At 43.1% G+C, this 26388-nt stretch overlaps 1 protein-coding gene across 6 annotated transcripts in view; it reads right to left on the reverse strand.

Annotated features, from left to right (window-relative positions):
- Window positions 1-26388, reverse strand: part of FRMD6 (FERM domain containing 6) — a 106790-nt gene that overhangs the window by 56459 nt on the left and 23943 nt on the right. Inside the window, exon 1 of one of the 6 annotated variants that reach the window (XM_053593578.1) lies at window positions 25439-25558. The exons of 1 other annotated variant lie outside the window; for it this stretch is intronic. The gene's annotated coding sequence lies outside the window, so the exon portion shown is untranslated. Of the gene's footprint in view, window positions 1-23299; window positions 23315-24938; window positions 25344-25438; window positions 25559-26388 lie in introns of those variants that run through there. 4 more of the 6 variants (XM_053593577.1, XM_053593583.1, XM_053593581.1 and 1 more) reach the window with 4 other exon arrangements.

Below are 26388 nucleotides of genomic sequence, written 5' to 3' on the forward strand. Positions count from 1 at the left end.
GGTTCAAACCCGGCCCCGGCCAAACTGCAACCAAAAAATAGCCGGGCGTTGTGGCGGGCGCCTGTAGCCCCAGCTACTCGGGAGGCTGAGGCAAGAGAATCGCTTGTGCCCAGGAGTTGGAGGTTGCTGTGAGCTGTGTGAGGCCACGGCACTCTACCGAGGGCCATAAAGTGAGACTCTGTCTCTGCAAAAAAAAAAAAAGGTAAAATGATTCAGAAGTTTTGATGCTGAAAACACTGTGAATAGCCTCACGTTGTGGTTAATTCTAAAAACCTGCAGAAGTACAGTAAGTGTGAGATTCTGCTGTAACTGCCTGCTCCATTTCGCCTAAGATAAATCCAGTGAGGACCCTGTGCAGAGTTTCTTCTGCCATATATTAAAACAACCCTTATAATATACCAAAAAATATTATTTCACTTACTACACAGTTATGGATCTCAAACTAAAAAAATGCCTTAGAGCTTCTAGGATTGTTAATGAAGGATTATAGGAATTTTTATAATCTAATGACATGTACAAATTGGTATCTGAGTTTCTACCTACTACTAAATGGGGAAAATGTAATAAGGTACAATCAAGTGAAAACACTGTCATTAGGTTAGATTTTAGAGATGATCCAACCTAACCCCTTAATTTTACACGTGGAGAAACTGACACGTTGAGAGAATGTCCTGGCCCCGGTGACCGAGTCAGTGTTAGGACCCAGGTGTGCTTTTCTTTGTGGGATTTTTCTTCTCTAAGTTCTATTCAAAAACTCCCATGGGTAAGAAACAATTTAGCTTAATCCAATCTCTCTTTTTTTTTTTTTTTTTTTTGTAGAGACAGAGTCTCACTTTTTCGCCCTCGGTAGAGTGCCATGGCATCACACAGCTCACAGCAACCTCCAACTCCTGGGCTGAAGCGATTCTCTTGCCTCAGCCTCCCGAGTAGCTGGGACTACAGGCGCCCGCCACAACGCCCGGCTATTTTTTGGTTGCAGTTTGGCCAGGGCCGGGTTTGAACCCGCCACCCTCGGTATATGGGGCCGGCACCTTACCGACTGAACCACAGGCGCCGCCCCTCTCTTTTTTTTTTGCAGTTTTTGGCTGGGGCTGGATTTGAGCCCACCACCTCTGGTATATGGGGCCGACGCCCTACTCCTTTGAGCCACAGACACCACCCATTAATCCAATCTCTTTTTAGAAAAAAAATATATATATTTATGTAAATATATATTTAAATAGAAAGTTAAGAAGTGTGCTAAAATTATTTACTACATTAAACTATCCAAATGCTAATAAAACCTGCATTTTATACTGATGGCTGTAGAACTGTGAAATATTTCATGAAGCCAGAAAAAGCCCTTGACACGCTAGGAATCCAAATCCTTACCCTTATACACAAGAATTACGAGGCTGAGATTATGTTGTCACTCAGACACACCCAAAGGAGCAGCATCTGCAGGAGGACACACCCTCACACGCACACACAACTGTGCCCACTAGAAGGGTTCAAAGGGAGGCTCCTGGGGCCAGACACGCTTTACAGTAGAGCAGATCAAAGCACAGTCCATAGACTTCAAAGTAAATGATTATTCTGGACATTCTAACAAGACTTTATAATGCTACAAATGTCCTTATTCAAAACCCCCTAGAGGTTTTGCAGTGAATACGTAAGTTGGAGGCAAAGTTGTCACATAAACTTATAAAGACAATATTCTGATTTATGGTTTTAAAAGCCCTTAAGAGAAATGATAAAAATGTTTATTTTGTATGTGGCTTTATTACAGTTTCACAATATTTATTGTTGTCATTGACATGTGGGGTTCTATCTCCAACACAGTAAAGACTTCTCTGTCCCAACGATACCTTCATTAACCAGCAATCAACAATCAAACCTTAAGCAACCCGTGTTTTCCTGGAGTGCCACCTAATCATTAGCCAATCTGCCCTAAGGAGACCAGGTGGCCAGTGCCATCCTGGAGACAGACACAGAATAGTGCGGGTCAGCAGGTGCTGGAGGGAACAGCATGGAGCTGGATAACCTTCACTCAGGCCCCCTCGACCTTCTGCTGGGTGTTTCCACCTCTTTGCTGACCTCTGGGGAATAACCTCCCGACTTAGCCAGTTCCACAAGTGTGCAGTAGTCCCATTTCCAGGTGGTATATGTATCTAAGTAGTAACCTTCTACTTTCCACATGCCAGTTCACAGGCCTCATTTCTCTAATTCTTCTCAACTAGGGTTTTGAAATATGACATAAACCAAGGTCAACTCAACTATTACCCATTTCTAAAGGGAACAGAAATAGAGCCACTGAACAGTGGAACTCTGGGCTCTGGTGTGTGAAGTCAATAAAAGCCAAGAGTGAGCTGCTCAACAGCCCCACAGGCAGCGCAGTTTGACCGGCCTGCTCCCGGGGTGCCCGTGAGTCTGACAGTGCTGCCCTACAGCTGCCCGGTGAGAGCACCCCTCCTCACAGAGAACACTGGCTCACCTGGGAGAGAGTCTTAAAGGCTGCTTTTCAAAGGGTGTGGAGGAAGGAAATCAGAATTATACTTACTCTAAACTAACAGGGTTAATCCTCCATGAAAAATGGAACCATACCTCAACCTGGAAGATGAGTTAAAAAAAATAAATAAAATAAAAATAAAAACAAAACCCAGACTACTCAAACGAAACTCAGAAACCATCCTTCCTCTGCCCGGCAGGGCTTTTTCACATGGCTCTAATTACACTGGAAAGGCAACTGGTCCTGACACTGACCCACAGCCTTTACCCTGCAGAAACCTGAAGAGCAGCCAATTCCAAGGTCAGCCAGCAACCGACGGCGCTTTGATACCTTCCTGCTCCCTTAATTCTACACACACACACACACACACACACACACACACACACACACACACATTCTACCAAAAATTGCTTTGGAATCACCTCATCTCTGACCCGAAGGCGAACCATCTCCAATGTTTACGGAGCACTCAGGAAGCAGACTGCCTAGTTCTCTTCCTGATCTTCACATGAGGAAGAAGGAATCAAGAAAACAGTGTTGTCCGAGTAAGGGGCTCTCTGGGGAAAGCTAAATCGCTTTTTCTCAGACACAAGATTTGCAAAGTTGTAAATTATCTGCTGGCTTTTCACCCTCAATATATGTCTCAACAATCAGGAGATAAAATCTTGAAATTCCTTCTCATGAGCCTTTCTTTCAAAAGCATCTTCCCGTTGAATGCCATCTCTCCAGCATTTGAAAATTATTTGCTCCAAGATTAGAAATCATAAGTTTCCTAAGTTTCCTCTGCACGATAACTGGAAATAGTAGCTTAGCTCCAAGTTATCCACCTTAGGGAATTAAGCCATCAAAAGCAAAGACACTTTCAGAGTCTCATGACCTGTACTACAAATTCTGGACAACTTACAAATTCCCACTAGCAAGTGGATATTTCTAGGGACCATTCCTCAGAATCACTATAGCCATCATATTCTCAACAGAAGTACGCACTTCATGCACTTTTTCTCTCTCCACATTTTTCCAACTATTTCTTTCAGTTGGGGGGAGTTTTAAAAAATAACCTGTTGAATCCATAAATTTCCAATTCTTGCCCCTCAAATGTAAACTCTTATAGGAACTGTTGTCTTCCATAAACAACTAGAAAACTGGACAAGACACTAGAAACAGTTTTTACACGTTGAAGGGAAACAAAGAAAGAGCCGAATGATTCCCCCAGCTCTGCTGAGAAGAAAGGAACCCAGTCCCACTGAGTGGAGAAGACAGAAATGAAAGTTTGGGAGGCAGAGGCAGCTAGAATTTGTAGGGCAGTAGGGAGCAGCAAATAGGAAGTGGCAGAGGTCCCAAGAGCTGCAGGAGCTTCCCCCTAATCACTGGTAAGGAATGATCTGTGCCTACACACAAAAACTTCACAGGGTAGGGGAAGAATCTGCTGAGAGCAGTAGGTCAAACCAATCCTGGAACTCACAAAGCTGGGAGTAATTCTCATTCTCACTGCCAGAGAGAAGAAACCTTGTAATCTTAGGGCATCAGACAGCTTATCCTGAAGGCTATCACTTGCAGCAGTGCAGGTGAAGCTCTGGCTGCTTTGGACTTGGGCGAACAAAACTTAAAAATAAGCCTTGAAAGGATCAAACTGAGCCCAAGTTACTTACCTACATTCTAGAATAAAGTCCAAATTCTTCAAAGCCCAAGTAACTTACCCATAAACTAGAATAAAGCCCAAACTCTCAAAATCCAGCACATTTTGAATAATTTTAAGTTAATAAATTCAAAAACACAGATGCGATGGGCAAATCTTTTGAAACACAAAAAACTACAAAGCTCATTCAGGAAAAAAATAGACAACCTGAATAACCCTAACTTTATTAAATACACTGAACTTTTAGTTAAAAATCTTCTGAGAAAATTCTAGGCTCAGATGGTTTCACTCACAATAAACTATCAATGTTTAGAGAAAAAAATACCAAATCCACCCAAACTTTTTCAGAAAACTAAAGAGGAGGGAATATTTCCCAACTCTTTCTACAAGGCCAGAATTTCCCAAAACCAGATGACATAATAAAAAAGACATCAACCAATATAATTCATGTACACAGACACAAAAATCCTTCAAAAAAACTTGGCATAGTCTCAGCACCTGTAGCTCAGTGGGTAGGGCACGAGCCACATGCACCAGGGCCTGCTAGCAACAATGACAACAATAACAATAAAAAAATAGGCGGGTGTTGTGGCCAGCGTCTACAGTCCCAGCTACTTGGGAGGCAGACACAAGAAAACTGCTTAAGCCCAAGAGTTTGAGGTTGCTGTGAGCTGTGACACCATGGCACTCTACTGAGGTGACATAGTGAGACTTTGTCTCAAAAAAAAAAAAAAAAAAAAAAAAAGTTTTTTTTTTTTGGCATACTGTATTGGGCAATATACAGAGGGTGCCAAAAAATGCATACACATTTTAAGAAAGGGAAAAACTCTATTGCATTTGGAATACTTAAGTCATGTTTGACTTTTGCAATTATAAGGCACGCTCACCATGTACTCACCTTTCTTACTGAGGTATATTGAGTATTACAATTTTAATACAGTTTTTTCCTTTCTTAAAATGTGTATGCATTTTTTGGCACCCTCTGTAAAGAGGATAACATACAATAACTATCTTGGGTTTAGCCTGAGAATGCAAGATCAATTTGATACACAAAAATCAATGTTATTTATCATAAGAACAGAAGGAAAAAAATCATAGGATCATTTTAATAGATGCAGAAAAACATTTCATAATATTCAACACATGTTCATGAACACAACTCATGATCAAATATATAAACCCTAAGCAAACTAGTAATAAGACAGGAATGTCCCCAAACTGATAAAGCCTATCTGTGAAAAATTCACAATATTTCTTAGCAGTGAAAAACTGAATACTTTTCTCCCCTATGATTGGGAACAAGGGAAAGATGCTTCCTCTCACTACTTCATATGCAACACGGTATTGAGATCCCATCCATTGCAATAAGGCAAGAAAAGGCATCCAGATTAAAAAAAGGAGGAAGTAAAATTCTTTATTTGAAGACATGACTGTCAATGCAGAAAATCCTAAATAGTCACTTCACTGAAGAAGATGTACAAACGGCAAATAAGCACTCAATATTATTAGTCATTCGAAAAATCCAAACAAAAACCACTGCACACACACTAGAACGGTTACAATTTAAGAAGACTGGCAATGCAAAATCTTGGTGAGAATTCGAAATAACTTCAATTCTTGGACACTGCTGGTGGGAATGTTAAATAGTAGAGACACTTTGAAGACCATGTGATAGTTTCTTAAAAAGTTAAACATTCATTTGCCCTGCAACTCAAATGAAAAGACATTATCCACAAGACTCAACATGAATGTTCACAATAACTACATTCACAATCGTTCCAAACTGGAAATAACCCAAACATCCAGTAACAACAGACAAATGAACAAACTATGACTAATGAATACTACCCAGCAATAAAACAGAAGTACCAAGGCTTGGCACCCATAGCACAGTGGTTATGGCACCAGCCACATACACCCAGGTTGGTGGGGTCAAACCTGGCCCGGGCCAGCTAAGCAACAATGACAACTGCAACGGGAAAACAGCTGGGCGTTGTGGCGGGCGCCTGTAGTCTTAGCTTCTTGGGAGGTTGAGGTAAGAGAATTGCTTAAGCCCAAAAGTCTGAGGTTGCTGTGAGCTGTGATGCCACGGCACTCTACCAGGGGCCCAGCTTGACACTCTATCAGAAAAAAAAAAAAAAGGAAGGGAGTACTGATATGTGCAACAGAATCAATGAGCACATCACAGTAAGTGAGGGCAACCAGATACACACAGCGAGGCAAGGCAGGGTGGGGGCTGGGGGATTTTCTAAAAGGGGGTTGTAAAAAAGCTTTTGACTCAACAAAAATGTTCTGTATCTTGATTGTAGTGCTAGTTACATGATTATATGCATTTGTCAAAACTCAAATTATTCACTCAAAACTCAGGAATTTCATTTTATTATACTTAATTTATCATAAAAAAGCTGACTGAGAAAATTAACAAATGTGTATGCTCATTAAAGTGCCTTCAATGTTAAATAATATGATATTGCCTCAACTCCTTTGTTTAACCAGGCAGGGTATAAATTAAGTACAATAAGTCATCACCTAATATCATCAATAGGTTCTTAGAAATTTCAACTTTAAGTGAAACAACACATACAGAGGGTACGAAAAAATGCATGCACATTTTAAAAAGGGAAAAAACTGTATTAAATTTGTAATAGTCAATTCACAGTTGACTTCAGCAATTATAAGAGGTACTTGATGTGACTTATAGTCATCTTCTGTTATCGATACATATTGAGTATTACAATTTTAAGAAAGATTAATAAAGGGCAGCGCCTGTGGCTCACTAAGTAGGGCGCCGGCCCCATATGCGGAGGGTGACGGGTTCAAACCCAGCCCCAGCCAAACTGCAACAAAAAATAGCCAGGCGTTGTGGCGGGCGCCTGTAGTCCCAGCTGCTCGGGAGGCTGAGGCAAGAGAATTGCGTAAGCCCAAGAGTTAGAGGTTGCTGTGAGCTGTGTGACGCCACGGCACTCTACCCGAGGGTGGTACAGTGAGACTCTATCTCTACAAAAAAAAAAAAAAAAGAAAGATTAATAAAAACAAATGAGATAATTATTTGCCTGCTACTCCAGTTCAGTGTTGGAGGACAGTGGAGCCCGTCCGAGCAGCTCAGGGTGCAAGGCAGGGACCAAGGCCTGGACAGGACACCATGCCTTCGGGGGCACCGACTCACTCAGAAGGGGACATTGGCGGCACCTGTGGCTCAGTCGGTAAGGCGCCGGCCCCATATACCAAGGGTGGCAGGTTCAAACCCGACCCCGGCTGAACTGCAACCAAAAAAAAAAAAAAAGAAAATAGCCGGGCATTGTGGCGGGCGCCTGTAGTACCAGCTACTCAGGAGGCTGAGGCAAGAGAATTGAGTCCAGGAGTTGGAGGTTGCTGTGAGCTGTGTGAGGCCACGGCACTCTACCAAGGGCCATAAAGTGAGACTCTGTCTCTACAAAAAAAAGAAGGGGACATTCATCAATCAGCCTGATGGGCACAGCTTTGGGATGTGCTGGGAGGAAACTTATGCAATGGTCCTGATTGGGAATTTACTTATATCTATGTTATAAAAAAAGGTGTCATTTGAGGACTTGCTTGCTGTAATACTATACAAAATCAGCTAAACTAGCTAAATCTATGGCTTCGGAAAGTTCAAACTAAACCTTAGAGTTAAAATGTACAAAGTCAGAGTGATTTGGAAAATGAGATTATAATTTTAGGATATTAAATAAAAACAAAGTTTGGCCTTTTATGTTTACCAAAGGTATCACCTAGCAAGAATTCTGGAGAGATAAAAGTTTCTTGTTCAACTAAAACTACAAATCAGAGTTTTAAATTGGTGATATTTCGTTTATTACACTGTTAATTGCTTGTCTGTCTCTCCCCAGCCAGGTTCTAGCTTTTAGAATACAGGCCCACTTTGTTCACTCTAGAATTCCCAGAAAAATACGTGGTACACAAATGATTTTTGAATGAAAGAATGAACTTCCGATGTTCTCAAAATAAATTTGGTTTCACTTGCCAAGTCCACAGGTGAAGAAAACTTCCTACAGAAAGGCCCATATAACACAAACATTATTTCAGTCAATTTTACCGCCTTCTCAACTCCAGTTTAAAGATTACAAGGTTCTAAAAAGTAAATCAAGCAACTGTACTTAATGTCTCACCCTTAAATGTGTAATATGCAAACATTTCAAAACAACTTCACTTTAAGGTCCCTTTTCTAACCAGTCCCATAAATTGAGGATTATTCAAATTAACAACTGCTTTGAACAAAGGATCAACCATAGTGAATTAATTTAGAGCCTTTATCTATAATATGCTGATTATAAATTTCCTGAAAACTTATTGATCAGGCATGTGAGCCTAGTTCAAGAATATAGAAGGCAGTTATTAAAGGAAATTTTGTTTCCTAAGTTAGATAACTTCAATTAGCTTTCCCTGCTAGGTTTTACTCTATAGCTGAAATTCATGAAACTTTCTTTTCACATTTCTCCAATCACCAAATAATTTAGTAAAATACAAATCATCAGCACAATGTCTTTTTTTACAAATTTAAAATAAATGTGTTCTCAGAAAATGAATATATTTGAGTTTTAAAAGATTTTTTTAAAAGATTTAATTAGAATTTATTTTCAATTCCAGATGACACTTGACATTTCTTAAAAACTGTTCCTGATTTAATTTCCTTAAGTATCCTTAATACTACACTCGAAAATCTTGGGTTTATTTGAACTAAAACTTCCTCAAATATAATAATTTTTCTGATTATCCTTCTATAATTGTATGTAATATGAGTCCCTCAATTCCTCAAAAGAAATTTCAGAAATGGCACCATTATAGCTGATCTTTCGGTGTGACACTAAACTATGTGAAAAATTAACCTGACCACTATATTTAGCTAAGTATAGAATTCTATTTTCTATGGAAAAAAGTACATAAACCATATCTGACTGTTGTGATAAAATATATGTAACCACACAAAATTCCAGGCTATTTTTTGGTTCATGTATGTCACCAACTTAGCCACTGAGCTTTTCTATGATACCATATTACTTCACTCCAAGATCTGACTGATAAACTATTAAAAATTTTTAGTCATCACGGGCCGCGCCTGTGGCTCAGTTGGTGGGGCGCCGGCCCCATATGCCGAGGGTGGCGGGTTCAAACCCGGCCCTGGCCAAACTGCAACCAAAAAATAGCCGGGCGTTGTGGTGGGCGCCTGTAGTCCCAGCTACTCGGGAGGCTGAGGCAGGAGAATCGCTTAAGCCCAGGAGTTGGGAGGTTGCTGTGAGCTGTGTGAGGCCACGGCACTCTACCAAGGGGCCATAAAGTGAGACTCTGTCTCTACAAAAAAAAAAAAAAAATTTTTAGTCATGGACTTAGAGCAGTAAATAAAGATGCTATCCACTAGTGACTCTTGGGAGCACTTTTTTATATCCTATTTTTGAAGGCCATGAAAAAAGTCTTCATGTAAATACTTTAGAAATATTTATATTTTCATAAAAAAGTAGTTTTACAAGTTAGCCATATCTGAAATTTCTAGCCCAATTTCCCTTTTGTCCTTTATGTATTTTAAACAGTCAATCTGGGTACCAAACAATAAATTCCAAAGCTACAAATTATAATTTTAAAAAAACTTATTTAGCTATTACATTGTTACAGAAGTTACTTCTTGGTTTTTTTCTAAAGTCAAATTTTTATCTTGTGTGTATTTTACAAACTACTATGGAATCTATGAGAAAGTTAAAGAACTCAGAGCTCAGTCCTGCTACACGCCTCACTCCATCCCCACACAAGCCCAGAGTGCCTTGTTACAAGGCCTAGCAGCACCTTGACTTTTTAGTAATACTTATCAAAGTTAAATCATTACATGCTCTAGTATATAACATTTGCCTTTCCAGCTAAGAGGTAAAAACTTCAAGAGGGCGGGTACACAGTATATACACAGTATTTGCCACATGAGTAAAAAAATAAGACATTTAAAATGGTTCTAGTCATTAGGAAGAAACATGCGCAAAATAAAATGGCATTTTCTCCATATCCGTTTCTCCAGACATGTCATCCATCTGTGTAACAGAATTTGCAATAAATAATGTGTTGGGTGAATACTCAATTATGTAAATACTAATGCAGGACTACAAAGCGCACAGCAAATTAAAAAGCACTGTGTGAGGAAGTTTACACTAGACCAGTGGTGCGCAGCCTTCCTAACGCCGCAATGTATTTTCATTGTTACAAAGGGGTCGTGACCCACAGGTTGAGAACCGCTGCCCTGGACAGTTGAAGTTTTCTAGTTTCTACAGTATGATTAGAATCATAGATTACCATCCACGGGAAGCTAGAATCTAACAGTAGTTATCTAATAAATCTAAAACAAATTTGCCAGGCACTAGGAAAGATCTTTGCCTTCAAGAAATTTATAATATAGTTAGGGAGCTAGAAACTGCATGTAAAAAGGTGACTAGGCAACGTAGAACCTGCTAGGTCCCAAGGATGTGATATACGCAGTACGCAGCCTGGGGTCAGTGGAAGGAGAAACCAGAAGAAAACATGTCACACAGAGTTAAGTGTGTACTTGTGAGGACAAAAGAGAGACAATATGGCTTAGGACACTGGAAAAATAAGTATCTACACACGAGGATATCAAACTCAACAAGGCTGCAGAGACAGGGGCAAGGCAGGAAAGCCTACAGGATGACAAATGCCCACAGCCACGTGGTCCCAACTGTTGGGGCAAGAAGATCTCTGATGGGGACTACGGACGCTACCGAACACAGCTCCCCGTAAAGTAAGTGGGTAGCTGTTAAGTCGTTCTAACAGTTCAGGCTAAGCTTCTCGTTTTTTAAGAATGCATGAAATTCAATCTTTTGAATGCAAAATTTCTCAATGTTTAAATGTTGGTAAATAAATGTTTCTAACACTGTGTTAAAAGCCAAAACATGTATGCTACTAGTCTTGTTGGGGGCCACAGGCCAGCAACTCTGGTTTGCCATGACGAATTCCATGCTAGGAGATGTGGACTTGACCTTCCCTTTGATCCCACAATCCCATGAATAGATATCTGTGCAGAAGAAAACAAATAAGTTTACCATGGGGACATTCAGCACTTCACAATTAATTGCAAAGATGTGGAAACAACCCAAATGCCCATCAACCCATGAAAGGATTAATAAACTGTGGTGTATATATATAACTCGGCATACTATTCAGCCACGAAAAAAGATGAAGGGTTTCAATCTTTCGTATTTACCTGGATGGATTTGGTGAACATTCTCCTCAGTATCTCATGAACAGAAAAGCAAGCATCCCATGTACTCAGTACTACATTGAAACTAGCAGATAACTATAGGTCCATGTGAGAGAAAAACGCAAATTCAACAAGGGAGGGGGTCGGTGAGTTCCCACACAACGGGTACAAAGTAGGGGTATGTGGCCCACTGTCTGGGGGAAAGACACAACTACAACTCAGATTCTACCTTACAAACACAAGCAATGTAACAAAATGTAACCCTCCTATTAATCTGAAATTTACAAAAAGGATCTGGACTTCATCCTGCAGTTGCTGATTTAAGAGACTTAACATTTACTTCAAAATGAGCTCAGTTTTCTACCTCTGCACACCCCATTATCTACCATGTAAACCTTTAGCACTGCCCAATTATTTCACACTGGTCTTGTGTACTCTCTGTTACGAGCCAATTACATTCATTAACTAACTTAGAGTAACTCAGAGGTTTCAGCTGAAAAATCATTCAAAATGATACCAAGAAAACAGTGTTGACAGAGCAGCACCAAAGAGCTGCTGGCACTGTGAGACCACCACAGGCCACCAGAGACACACACACAGTCACCTGAGCTCCACCTCCCAAAAAGGTGCCATCCTCCACTGCAGATGAAAAGTCCGCGCCCTTTCCAGCATTTTCCCATAATTAGCAACATTCTAAAGACCAATGCTACACTTTCGTTACCAAACAATGCTCAAATAGATATAACAAAGTTTTAATTCTACCAATCACCCTAAGCTTTTAATTATCCAAAAACAATACTTACAAATTAAAGGCCTATGTGTTAACATTTTAATAACCGTAGAGAAAGAAAAGATAATTGGTATGAGAGACTTGTTGATTCATTTTGATGACAGTATTATAGAAAATTAGGGGCTCAGCACCTATAACTCAGCAGCTAGGGTGCCAGCCACATACACTGGAGCTGGCAGGTTCAAATCCAGCCTGGACCTGCCAAACAACAACTGCCAAACAACAACTACAAAAAATAGCCAGGTGTTGTGGCGGGCACCTGTAGTCCTAGTCCCAGCTACTTCAGAGGCTGAGGCAAGAGAATCCCTTAAGCCCAAGAGTTGGCGGTTGCTGTGAGCTGTGACGCCACACCACTCCACTGAGGAGTAATCAAATGTTCTGAAATAATACTTCAAAATGAAAGTCATTAAAGTGTAAAAAAAATTAAAGCAGAAATTTTTTTTTGGAGACAGAGTTTTACTTTGTCACCCCCGGTAGAATGCCATGGGGTCATGCTCATAGCAGTCTCAAATTCCTAGGCTCAGGAGATTCTCTGGCCTCAACCTCCAGAGTAGCTGGGACTACAGATGGCCACCACAACGCCTGGCTATTTTCTTAGACAGAGGGTCTCACTCTTGCTCAACCTGGTCTCAAACTTGTGAGCTCAAGTAATCTGCCTGCCTCGGCCTCCCAGGGTGCTAGGATTACAGGCACGAGCCACCGTATCCGGGCAGCAATTTTTCTATTACCTAATTTGCTCTGGCTCTTGGGGACCCCTAACCTGAGCTATCCACTCTGTGAATGGTGGCTTCCAGACCAATGGAGCGTAACGTTGTTTGGCCTGCTCAAAACAAACCTATCAGCATTACTGAAAAACAATTCAACTCAAAGCACATGTCCCACTTTCCATATAAAAGAATTGCTATAGTTTCAATGTGTCTCCCAAAGGTTCATGTGTTGGAAACACAATGTCTAATACAACAGTCTTGGGAGACAGGGCCTAATTAGAGGTCATGAGGGCTGAGGCTTCATGAATGAATGGGGTGGGTCAGTTTCCAGGAGAACAGGTTGTTACAAAAGCCAGTCTGGCCTGTGCTTCCTCTGTCTTGCACTCACTGCTGCATGACCCTCACCAGATGCCAACCTCTTGGACTTCCCAGCCGCTAAAACCATGAACCAAATAAACTTTCCTTCTTTGTCATCTATATATTGTCTGTAATATTCTGTTAAAGAACACATCTCTGCTAGAAGCAAAACAAACATCTTAACAAAAAGTGTGAGTGTTTTCAGGATACAGTTCTTACCTAAAGACATCCAATGAATTTTTTTTTAATGCATCAGAACTGGTTTTCTATTTCAAAATATACAAACTACAATGTACACTAGATTGCAGATTAGATCTAGAGCAGCCAGCCTCTTATCTCCTGGCACACCTGAACCTATAGTTAAACCTCTGCGGCACATTTACATTATGCTGATCAAAAACAAAGTTAAAAAAGAGTATGTGCTTACTCTTACTGTGCTTTGAATTTCTTTAGAAAATAATTTAATCAACAATCTTTAAAAATTTTCGCAGCACATGGGTTGAAAAACACTGCACTCGAGTCTTGCAGAGCCTGCTGAAGAAACTCATGGCCCCCACCATTCTGGTTTCTGAAGTCTCACCCCATATCCTACCAGACCTATCAAAATGTACTCACATCCAATGTTAAATATTTGAAAGATGCAAAACTGAATTATAAACAATAGTCATACCTTGTAAGCTTCTCATTCTCTTTTGAATCCACTCCAACTGGTTTTCCTTCCCACCCCTCCCCTGAACCAGCTCTTGTCACGGACACCAATGACCTGGTTGCTAAATCAAAGGACAACTCTCCGTCCTCCACCTGCTCGACCTCTCAGCATCAGGTCACCCCACTAATACACTCTGAGATTTTTTTTTTTTACTTCAGGAACATTCTTCTAATTTCTCTTCCATCCCTCTGGTTCCTCCTTAACAATTCACTTTCTGTAAAGATGAAGCATCCAGGTTTAGCCCAAGTCCCTCATTCCAATTAGAAAAAGACCTCACAGTTTAATCTTCCCATGGTATGGGTCAACTGAATTAATAAGAACTTCTAATGATAAAACAGTTACTCAGGAATGGAGACAATTAATTGGGTCTACTATGTTGAAAAAATGTGCATAAATTCCTTTTGCTTAAAACAGTTGTTCATAAGTTCTCTTCTCCACAAACGGTACACACTGATGTGCCCCAAGGCATCAGGCTTAGTCCGCAAGCCTCTTTCTCTGTCTATACACATTCCCCAAATGATCTCATCTGAATTTTGCTGCCAACTTCCAAATGTGTATCTCTAACCTGGACCTATTCCCTAAACTCCAGATTCCTGCAGCCAACAACCTACTCAACCTCTCCACCTGGAAGTCAGACAGAGCATGTCCAGAACGGCTCCCAGCCATCCTCCCAAACAAACTCCTCCACGCTCTCCATCTCAGTTAATGCCAAGGCTTCAGTGTCATCCTTGCATTCTGGTCAGGAAATCCTACTGGTTCTGTCTCCACATGATAAATCCTGGCCCCTTCCAGCAGCTTGCCCACTGCAGGTGTTAGCCCTCAAGTGCATTATGGACAACAGCTGCCCACTTGTAGATCTGTTTCCATCCCTGACCACCCCCCTCCATTTTTCTATTGTCAACACACGAGCCAGTGGTTCATTAAGGTGCAAATGGAATCATCTCACTCCTCTGTTCAAAACCCTGCAATGGCTCCCATTCCACTTAGAGTAAAATCCTTAAAGTGGTCAGGGCAGGCCCCGCACCAGATGTGCTCCCCGAACCTCCCGGCCCTCACCCACACCTACTCTCCTGGCTGTCAGTGCCCTGGCACTGGGGTTTTCCCCTGCCCGAGGCCCTCATCAGCCCCTCCACCGTGACATTTTCCCAGGTATCTCTGCAGAGTCACTTCCTCCAAGTGGTCCTCTCCCAGGGCCTACATAACCGTCCGCACCTCCTCCCCCGGCACTCTGAATGTCCCTTAGGCTGCGTTTCCTTTTTCCCACAGCACTTATTACCTTCTGAAATTGCATCTACTTTGTTATGTTTGTCCCTTAATAGAATGCAAGTTCCATGAAGACAGAGCTTTTTCCTGTTTACTGATGATCTCTGGGCTAGAATGTGTGTGCCTGGCATATACTAGATATACCTTATATTGAATAAATGAATTTGAACATTTAATAAAAGTTCAAGTTCATAGTTTCCTTTTAATATTTTTAAATATTAAGACTTTTACCAGATCCTGATTTATTTATTTATTTTTTTCACCAGGAAAACCTCTTTGTACTTGAAGGATAGAAAAATCTCAGTCTGACTCTGCTGTCCAACACAACCCCAGCAGCCCACTGTCCTCCCTTTGGCCATCCTTGATTTTGGTCCCTGAAACCAAAATTCAACTTTTCAATTTAGAGATATCTCATGCCTTCCCACATGTATGTACTGTGCTCCCCTAATTAGATACAAAATGCTTTTTAGGTTTTTGCTTGTTTTCTGAGTCAGAGTTTCACTCTGTTGCCCAGGCTAGACTGCTGTGGTGTCAGCCTCCCTCACAGCAACCTCAGACTCTGGGGCCCAAATGATCCTCCTGCCTCAGCCTCCTGAGCAGCTGGAACTACATGTGCCTGCCATAATGCCCGGCTAGTTTTTCTGTATTTAGTAGAGACAGGGTCTCCCTCTTGCTTGGGCTGGGCTTGAACTCCTGAGTGCAAGTGATCTACCCACCTCCGCCTCCCAGAGTGCTGGGATTATAGGCGTGAACCTCTGCACCACTACCAGACACAGAACACTGGCAGAAATTGCACAAAGTACTTGGCAGAGTCCTGAATATCACAAGCACATAAAACCTGTTTTTGATGGACTTAGTGAACATTCTTAAAGTGTTATGTTTACTAAGTTCAAGATTTTATACATACACTGCAAGACAAGGAACAGGGTTGCCTGGGGCAGATCCCCCTTTAAAGAGCATATCCGAATGCTACAGCATGAACACTAGTTTTTAATTAAACAGTTATATCTAAACAATTTAGATAACAGAATGCAATGTGCTTATGATTTTCTTAATTACTCCCTTTGAAACCATTTCTTTGAATCAATGGTTTAAAATTTTTAAACTTTGGGTCTCATAACAGAAAATGGATCTGACCCACATTATACATGTACAAATGGTGCCAATAGTGGGGGGGTGGGAATAAACAATTGCTTCACACCCATCAGTAATAAACAGTTGTCTTTTTTTTTTTTTTTTAGACAGAGCCTCAAGCTGTCACCCTGGGTAGAGAGCTGTGGCATCACAGCTCACAGCAACCTCCAATTCCTGGGCTCAAGCGATTCTCCTGCCTCCGCCTCCCAAGTAGCTGGGACTACAGGTACCTGCCACAGGGCCCAGGTATTTTTTGGTTGCAGCCCTCATTGTTTGGCGGGTTCAGGCTGAATTCGAACCCGCCAGCTCAGGTGTATGTGGCTGGCACCTTAGCCGCTTGAGCCACAGGTGCCGAGCCATAAGTAGTGTTCTTTAAAAGGACTCACACAAAACTCTACAGGGAACATAAGCAAATGACACAGGCCACTCATTCATACTCCTTAGGTTGAACTTTACACATTAATCACCATAAATAGAATTTTTTTTAAAATCTCCAAGTTTGTTTTTTTTGCATCTAGAAAGAAACAATTATTTACCAGGCAGAAGCTGGGAGACTGAGACAGCTGGAAATTAAGAGAATTATGAAAAATAACTCATCAATTAGTGATTAGTGGAACAAGCCAGCTGCTCCTAGTACAACAACACGGACTGTCTAATACCTGTGTGAGAAATACCGTTTTGCTGCCTAATAAAGGCCAGGAGAGGTGGCTCACAGCACTCTGTGAGGCTTGAGCTTGGGAGTTCAAGACCAGTCTGGGAAAGAGAGAACCAGCCTGAGCAAGAGCAAGAACCCATCTCTAATAAAAGTAAAGAAAATTAGCTGGGCATTGTGGTGGGTGCCTGTAGTCCCAGCTACTTGGGAGGCTGAGGCAAGGGGATTGCTTGAGCCCAGGAGTTGGAGATTGCTGTGAGCTATGATGCTACAGCACTCTAGCCTAGGTAACAGAGTAGAACTCTACCTCAAAAAATAAAAAATAAAATAATATCCTCTGAATTGTTTGTAAGACTTACGGATCTCAAAAAAAAAAAAAACTATACATCTTTCTATACGTTTCTTTTTATCTTAAGCACTAACAGCTAACATCTCTTGAGACTCTTTACTGTATGTCAAAGACCATGCCAGTCGCTTTACCCCTACTATTTCATTTAATAATCAAAATAACCCTATGAGATCATTACTATTATCATCCCCATGTTACTGATGAGGAAAAAGAAGTTCAGAGAGTTAAGTAACTTCCCGAGGTGGCTTACGGAAGAAGACTGGAGCCTGGACCCCAGAAGACTAACCACAAAGCTCTTTATCACCATTAAATGTGCTGTATTTCTCCTCTGCTATCTTTAAAATACATTCTTTTCCGTAGTAATTTCATTGAACTTGTCAGAGTTTTGGGCCTATGGTCAGTGTACTTTTTATTTTCTAACATTACACATGCTAAATTTTGCTGGGGTAAATGTATCTTATTTGAGCAGGATGTATTTACTACTTAATAAAACTTCTGTAGTTTTACCTTTTATTCAACTTTTTTAATGCGCCTAAGGCAAAACTGTGAGCATTTTCTTGAACTATGAAAATGTTCTTTGTTCTTTTGGGAAACATGAAAGAAAATATCTGTATGAGTAGTTCTCCTTTGCAAGCACTTTGTTTTATCTATTAGATCTCTCAGTGAAATCATAATCCTGTTCTACAGTCAGTGCTTCCTGGAGAGTCACAGACTTCACCATTAGAATTTCACTGTTGCTCTTGATACAGATTGGACATTTCCAGGGGTATTTAAGAAAAGATAACTGGACCGGACGGGTGGTGGGGGTGGAAAGAGAACACAGAGAAAAGGAAACCTGCGTAGGGACCGGGGACAAAAGGACAAGAAGAGTCCAGGAAAGGATTTTTTTTTTGAGAGTCTCACTTGGTCACCTTGACAGTGCCATGGCATCTTAGCTCACAGCAACCTCAAACTCTTGGGTTCAAGTGATTCTCTTGCCTCAGCCTCCCAGGTAGCTAGGACCATAGGCGCCTGCCATAGCACCTGGCTATTTTTTAGAGATAGGGTCTTGCTCTGGCTCACGTTGGTCTTGAACTCACGAGCTCAAACAATCCACCAGCCTTGGCCTCCCAAGTGCTGGGATTACAGGCATGAGCCACCGCGCCCAGCCTGCAACATGTTCTTAAGAATGAATTACTCTGGGGCGGTGCCTGTGGCTCAGGGAGTAGGGCGCCGGTCCCATATGCCAGAGGTGGTGGGTTCAAACCCAGCCCCGGCCAAAAAACCACAAAGAAAAAAAAAAAAAAGTTAAAGAATGAATTACTCTGAAAATACTCAGAAAGCAGTCCTTTGAAATTAAAGTCCAGTCTAGATCATAAATAAATAAATGAAACCATGAATCAAGAGGGACCTATTTAGCACTTACAACCCAAAAGTTCACTCGGGAGCCCCATAAGTGTAGGAGAGTGGGAGAAAAAGGAAGAGAGAAGCCCCACAGAGCTCCCTATGGAGGGCGAAAGCAGACCCAGCTGGAGGAAGGAGAATTCTCCCTCACTGGGCTGTAGGTCCATTTTCCCTGGGCAGGTCTGAGTCTATGTAAACAGCACCTTGGGACACCTTTGCATGACTCCAAAAGGGGAGTCATTTTCCAGGCAGCGAGTCCCTCCACCCCATCCCCAGATGGCTATATCACACAGAGCACCCACCTTGCAGGCAAAACCTACAAAGCTCCAGGTGGGTGCTCTGATCTTGGCCCCTCTCTCCTAGGAGCTTGTGGCCCTAGAGGACTAGAGAGAGAGTCAGAAACAGCTTCCACTCCGGGTAGAGTGAGAGTCAGAAACAGCTTCCACGCCTGGCACTGACTCAGGTGTGAGACTCTACATGAGTCATTCAACCTGTTGGGGACTTCATCTCTAAAAAGGGAAGGGCCTAGCTGAGAGGCCATCAAGGGTCCCCTTCCCAATTCTCAGCTGAAATCTGGCAATATGTAGTTGGTATATTCAAAACTGTGTCCCTAAAACACTAGGATCCCATGGGTTGAATTAAATCTTTAGTGCTTTTGTGACCATGTTTTCTTTTCTCTCATATTTTATTTGTGAAGTTTCATTTTTCTATTAATCTTAAGATTACACACTACTTTCAACCCCAAAGTGCTCAATATTTTTAAAGCCAACAAAAGGTCACCCACCACGTATTGGCCTCAAGCTACCCAAATGTCTGTCACCAGAACAGGTAAATAAACTGGATATATTCATTCACAGAAATAAAGAACTACTGCTTCTTGCATCAATTTGAATATATTACATGACATTATGATGAGTGGAAGATGACAAAAAAGAACTTACATTAGATTGCATTTAAATGCAGTCTGGGCCGGGGGCAGTGGCTCATGCCTATAATCCTAGCACCCTGGGAGGCCAAGGCAGGTGGATTGCTTGAGCTCAGGAGTTTGAGACCAGCCTAAGTGAGAATGAGACCCTGTCTCTACTAAAAATAGAAAAACTAGCCAAGACACTGTGGCAGGCACTTACAGTCCCAGCTACTCAGAAGGCTGAGGCAAGAGGATCTCTTGAACTCAAGAGTCTGAGGTTGCTGTGAGCTAAGGTGACACCATGGCACTCTAGCCTAGGCAACTCAGACTGTCTCAAAAACAAAACAAAACAAAACAACAACAAAAAACCCAGACACACACACTAAAAATTCATTAATTACTGAATGCAGTCCAGGAACAGGTTAAATCTAACGTAGGACACTAGAAGTCAGAATAGTAGTTACCTAGGGTCAGAGATTATGGCTGCAAGGAGAGCCTTCTGTGGGGCTAGCAACGCTGTTTCTTAATTTGGATGAGGGTTGCCCAGATGTGACCATTTTGTGCTATACACTTCTGACCTGTGCATTTGTCTGGTTGTATGAAATAATTCAATAACTAGATCAAAGGAAAAAAGCTCATGGGAACCAAAAAAAAAAAAAAAAAAGTCACCATCTGAAACTGGGGGTACGACTCAAGTGCTGCTACCTGCAGAAAGAAAATTAGTTATTTCCAGGTCACTTAGTCTGACCTGAAAGAGGTCGCCTGAAAAACTACATGATGAAATCTTAATACATTTCCTAAAACCTTCATCCAGAATTTGCTAGTTTTAATGATTTCCTACCTCACGTGAAACTATGGCTATAAATCAATATAAAATATTGTTTTTCTCTGTCTGCACATACCAGTGAAACATTATTGCTCATAGTTTTATAAAATATATGTACAAAGTTGTTAGAAAACATCTGAAAATACTTCAAGATAACTCATTTGTAATACTAAAGATCTAAACAGATTCTCTGGGTCAGAATTATGCAATTCTAAGTACATTAATATATGAACTGGATAGTGACCAACCCTCTACCTAGTTTCCTGCTATGCTGATTGAACTCTGCTAACTAAGGCCACACAAGTGGGGAAAGACATTCAAGAAAGTGCTGTGCTCCTAACAAATGTATCAAAGTCCAGGAAAACCTGGCCTTCTCCTTGAGACCGTATTTGGTTCATCTGTGAATTTGTTTCAGCACATTTTTCCCTTCCTGAAGTAATACAATCAGCCATCAGCTCAGTTTCTTTCACCTTCTCATTATTCTGTAACCCTTCTTTGATCAATACGGTATACTGCACAAATTGCATCAGAAGTAACAAAACCACTACATCACATAAGATAATTAGAAGCACAGATTGCTTGCTTCTACCCAAAACTTCGTTAACAACTCCAGCAATGACCACTGGAAAGCCTCTCTGGCCACACAGTATGGGAGGCAGGCCTTAGTAGTTTGCTTCTCCAAATGCTAGGGGACTAATTAAGTATTTGTAGAATCATTAGCACTTACACAAAAAAATGCTTCCAGTCTTTGAAATGGGAAGAGGCTTTGGGGCGGCAAGGAAGACAGTAACAAGTATCCAATACCTGCACATTATTTAACACCAAACTAATGATTCAACACTAAGAGAGGCAAGGTTTGCAGGGTAAATATCCATTAGCAGCTCTACTTATTCATGTTATACACAGACCTTACAGAGGACCCTCATTCTAATTCTTTTCTCAGCTAAAAAGATCTTATTCTTTAATTTCCACTTTTAAATAGAAAGTTCTCTCTACTTCAGCCTGTTTTAAATACTTATTCTTCTAAGTTAAAATCGTCCTTGCTGGAGGGTTTGGTGGCTCAAGCCTGTAATTCCAGAACTCTGGGAGGCCAAGGCAGGTGGACTACTTGAGCTCAGGAGTTTGAAACCAGCCTGGGCAAGGGCAAGATCCCGTCTCTACTAAAAATAGAAAAATTAGCCAGTCATTGTGGTGGGTGCCTGTAATCCCAGCTACTTGGGAGGCTAAGGCAGGAGGATGGATCACTTGAGCCCAGGAATCTGAGGTTGCTGTGAGCTATGACACCATTGCACTCTAGCCTAGAGAAATAGAATGAGACTCTGTCTTTAAAAAAATTAACAAATAAATAAGAGAAAGAAAAAGTTAAAAAAAATTTTCCTTGGGGCGGCACTTGTGTTTCAAAGGGGTAGGGCGCCAGCCCCATATGTTGGAGGTGGCAGGTTCAAAGCCAGCCCCGGCCCAAAACTGAAAAAAAAAAAAAAAAAAAAAAAAAAAAAATTTTTCCTTCAAATTCAACGCCCAGTATTCTACTTCCACCTTCCTCTCCAATTATCCCTTTAAATGGTTTCAATTATTTTTACAGGCCCCCAAAGCCTCTTCCTCAGGATAACGTATAAATTAAAAATCCCTCTTTCTACCTTCTATATCAAAGTTTAACCACAGAGGCCAACAATGCCATTTTGTCTGTCTGTGTTTTACGGAAGACACATTTTAACAAAAATTTCACCACTCCCAAAATTCCTTCAACATATCTTTGCTAATTCCTCCTCCTACACTCAATTAGTTTATACACAATCACTATGTAAGCAAACTCCCCAAATATGTAATTATGTAATCATACAAAGCCTTCCTAAAATTATATAATTTTAACGTGTGCAACAAACAGACTTTATAACTCTAGTGTTGGGAGTACAGGTTAAAAAAAATACATTGAAGTTTTCTTATAACTTGTGTTCTCCGTTTCTCTGTTTCCTGGGGGTCGGAAGGGGTAGAGAATCACCCCACAAGGACCCACTTACCTGAAGCCACAAACTGTTAAAACACCATTCCTCCAAAGATAGTAAATACACAGACTACTTTTTCTTTAACCAAAGAAAGAAAGCATAAATGAAAGCCAAAAGTTCTATATTTGCCATAAGGATACACAAACTAAATGCCTCCTGTTTTCCCAGTTATAAGAGAAGTAGGCTTCATCTATCAAACTGGAGCATTTACGAGGTTTATATTAATGAATTAAAAAAAAATGCAACTCTGCATAAATACAGAAATCTATCCTTTAGAAGGCCTGCTATTCTAACGACTTTAGAGAAAGCCCATGAAATTTAGTTCCAAACTCAGAAAACTACCTCATGGAGAATTTGTGAATGCATCCAGGATCCAGGCAGTCTCAGCAGCAGAAGGGAAAACTTGTTGAGATCATCCAAATCTAAAATTCACATACATTTTTACATCTGGACTGAATTAATCTTTTCTTGGTACTGGCTTTCATGTAATAAAATAATTGTTTGCAGGTTTCATTTCTTTTTAACCCACAGCTTCAGAAATCAACGTGCAACATCCAAGTTGAAAACTACAAAGAATCCCTTTATCAAAAAAGTTAGTTGTGAGACAGGATTCGTTTACACTAAACTCTGAATCTGACAGCTCAGTCAAAAACAATTCTGTTAGAGACTTTCATTTCAAGCATCTGCCACAAAAGGCTACGCAGTCTATTATGTCATAAGTTCTGAAAGCCAAAAGCTGTATAAGCATAGTTAAACGCAGAAACAAAATCCAGAAACTAGAAAAAACTCTGCAACACCCCCCACCCCACCCCCACTAATTTAGCTAGCCCAATGTACTATTACCTAGTACACTGGCATTTTGCTTACAAAAGCAGTGTCTTCATCCTGGCCCGTGTTGGTTTCAGGCATTTTCCTGTAGAGCCAGGGGCATCTTAAATCTGCAAGTTTAAAATTATGTACTTAAAACTGGTAGCTTACCCCACAAGGCCCCTAAAAGAAGGAGTTGGAAATAAACATTTTCTGTCCCTTAAAATGTTTTGAGCACTGCAAGAACTGTTGATTCCTAAGGCCCATCAGTGTCAGATGGGGGAACTCTCACAAGCAATTCAAAGGCGGCGGGGGGGGGGGGGGGGGGGGGGGGATTAGTTCATATTACAGTCAGTCTGCTTTCTGGACAAGATACTGCAGATAACTGGATATTAAATATCCCTGGGGGGACCCTTTTCATCTAATAATCCTTCCAAAGGTTCATTTTAATATGAAATATGAATACAATGTTTACAAACACACTAAAAAAGCATTAAAATGTCAGTTGTGTCATACTGTGGAGTATTCTCATTTTTAACATAAAACGCCCCCCAAAAATGATTAGGTGCAAGAAGTTTTATACCACAAAGGACAACAGCAAAGGCGTATGTCTTCCTGCCTCTCTTCTGGTCTTCTCCCCTTCCCCACTCTCCATCCTGCAGGCCATTTGTAAGTCTTGGTTGTTAAACTACTTTCTACAAGTCTCATGATGTCAGGATCCTAAAAAACTCTTCTTTTTACATTGCTAAGCCCAAATTGACGCCCTCCTCTAAGAAGAAAACCCAAAAGTCACAAGCTTTTTAAATGACAGATGCATTACGGAAAATTTTCCCCGCAAAGTTTTGATGCTGTGAAATATCAACTCCCTGAAATCACAGAAAGGAAATGACTTACATTCTTGGAAAATGAAGCCACTAGCAGCTTTCTCCAACAGCATTTCCTAATCCCTGAACTACACCCTGGCAAGAGGGAGCATTCCGTGTAAAAACTCAATTTAAATAGACGCCTAAAAGCCCTCCAAACATCTCTAGGTCCCAGAGAAGAAGAGAAGGAATAATCTGTGGAAAATCTAGCAAGAGGTACTTTTCCTCCACATTCAGAACTGCTGGAGAGCACAGGCCAAAGTGAAAAGCGCCCTGAGAACGCTGGCTGAAGTTTTCCCTCCCCGCTGCGGGCAGCACACAGCTCCAGAGCTCTGCACACGCTAGCAAAGCAGATTTTTGCTAAAAAAACGAGAACGGTGTGAGGAAAACGAGCTAATTATTTCTGGGGACGCTTGCTACACAACTGCACGGCCTGAAAATATGTCAGCTATCACTTCTACTTTAAAAAATGCTTATTTTGACAGCTTTCCATCTATTCATGCCTTTAAGAAAACGCCCTCACCACCAGGCTACGCCGTCCCGGGACGTGAGGTGTTTCGGTCCCAGTGGAACGGATCTGGGCGGCCTCCGGCTGTCCATACCTGACAGCGCCTGGCCCCCTAGCCGCCAGCAGAACCTGGGGGTCTCCTCCGCCCCTGGCTCGGCCTGCGCGCCGCCAGCTCCTCCAGGAGCCCAAACAAACAGGCCGCGCCCCCGACTCTAATTCCCCCCAGGGACCCCCGCGGCCCCGAAGCGCCCAGCTCAGCCTCCGCTCCCCGACCAGGCACTTTCGGGGCAGACACCGCGCTCGGGTCCGTCCCCGCGCGCGCGCCTACCAGGCAGCCGGCGCAGCCCCCAGGGACGCCGGGCTCTGGTGCCGGCCCTGACAACCGGGTCGCAGCCACACAAAACCGGGAGCCGGGGGACCCCTGCGCCCCGAGGAGTCCCGCGATCCGACAGCCAGCGCGGCTCCCGAGCCCGGACCGGCCTCCCGCCCTCGCCCTGGAGGCGGTCCCGGAGCTCTGCGCCTCCCCAGCTGCCCGGTTCGGCTGCCCCGGGGCCTCGTCCTCCCGCCCCGGCGTGGGCGAGCTCCGACTCGCGGAGGGGCCACCTCCCCGGCCGGTGCCCGACGCCCAGAGCAGGGGAACGAGACGCCGGAGAAGAACGGCGGAGAAGGGGCACTGCCTCCTCCAGGACGCACGACTGCCCGCAGCCCTCCCGAAACCCCGTCCCTCCGCCGCCGCCGCCGCCGCTGCCCGGCCGGCAGGGGGCACAGCGGGCTGCCGGGGCGCGGCGGCGTGCTGAGAGGCCCCGGTCGCCCAGTTCCTGTTCGTACCTCGGAGAAAGTCCCGAGCGACCAATGTCGCACTCTCATTAGCTCACCGTCCCTCCCTGCAGACAGCGAGTCCGGCGCGCTCCTCTCAGCCCCTCAGCCCCCGTGGCAAGTCGAGTGCTCCGCGTCCGCCCCGCCCCCCGAGGCCCCGCCCCGGGCCCGCCCCGAGCTGGTGGCGGAGGCCGTGGAGCTCGCGACCGCACGTGGAGCGCCCGCCCGCCCCGCCCCGGACCCAACCAAACCTCCCGCGGAGGGGTGAGGGGACTTAGGGTTGGAGGAGCGAGCATGGAAGCCCCCCTTCCAGGGTCCTGGGAACCGAGGCCGAGCCTCAACTGGATGTTTTGGTGGGAACTTTGGGGACCTTGCCCTTTTCAGGGGCTAGAGAGGCGGAGACGCGAAGACACTATCGGCTTCCCCCCTCTGGCCGAATGGACCTTTCCGCTGCTGGGCCCCCAGCTCCCGCGGGACGCTCCCTGCGCAGCCCAGGCTGGCTGGCCGGGGGCGGCGGTTTGGCCCGAGCCTGGTCTTACTAATGCGGAGCTAGGGAGGGCGGGCCCCTCCGAGAGGAGGCGGTGGCCGGCGGAAGAGGCTTCGTGACTTCGCGCGGCCCTCGGGGCCTCCTGTCCCGCACCCACCATTTGGGACGCCGCGCCCTCGCGGGTTTTATGCTGGATGGAGGGGGCGTCGCCAAGGAAGCCGAGACTCCCCCGCTAACTCGGCCTCTCCAGCTCTTCAGGTAGACACAGCCTCTGTCTGCTGTGCTTTCAGTGCCTACAGCCCCTCGGAAATTATTTTTGCCTCCACCCTGTCGTGGTCGGGGGTTCGGGGGGCCGGCGGGTGGGTGATGCAAAGGGCCGGTGGAAATGTTTATATAAATCGCTAAAAATCGAGCTAGGAGATGGAAGTTTCATCGCCGCCTTTAGTGGATGGGTCTGGGTAAGGGGTTAGCCATA

Source organism: Nycticebus coucang, chromosome 6 (genome assembly GCF_027406575.1).
Source record: "Nycticebus coucang isolate mNycCou1 chromosome 6, mNycCou1.pri, whole genome shotgun sequence".
Classification (NCBI taxonomy): Eukaryota; Metazoa; Chordata; class Mammalia; order Primates; family Lorisidae; genus Nycticebus; species Nycticebus coucang.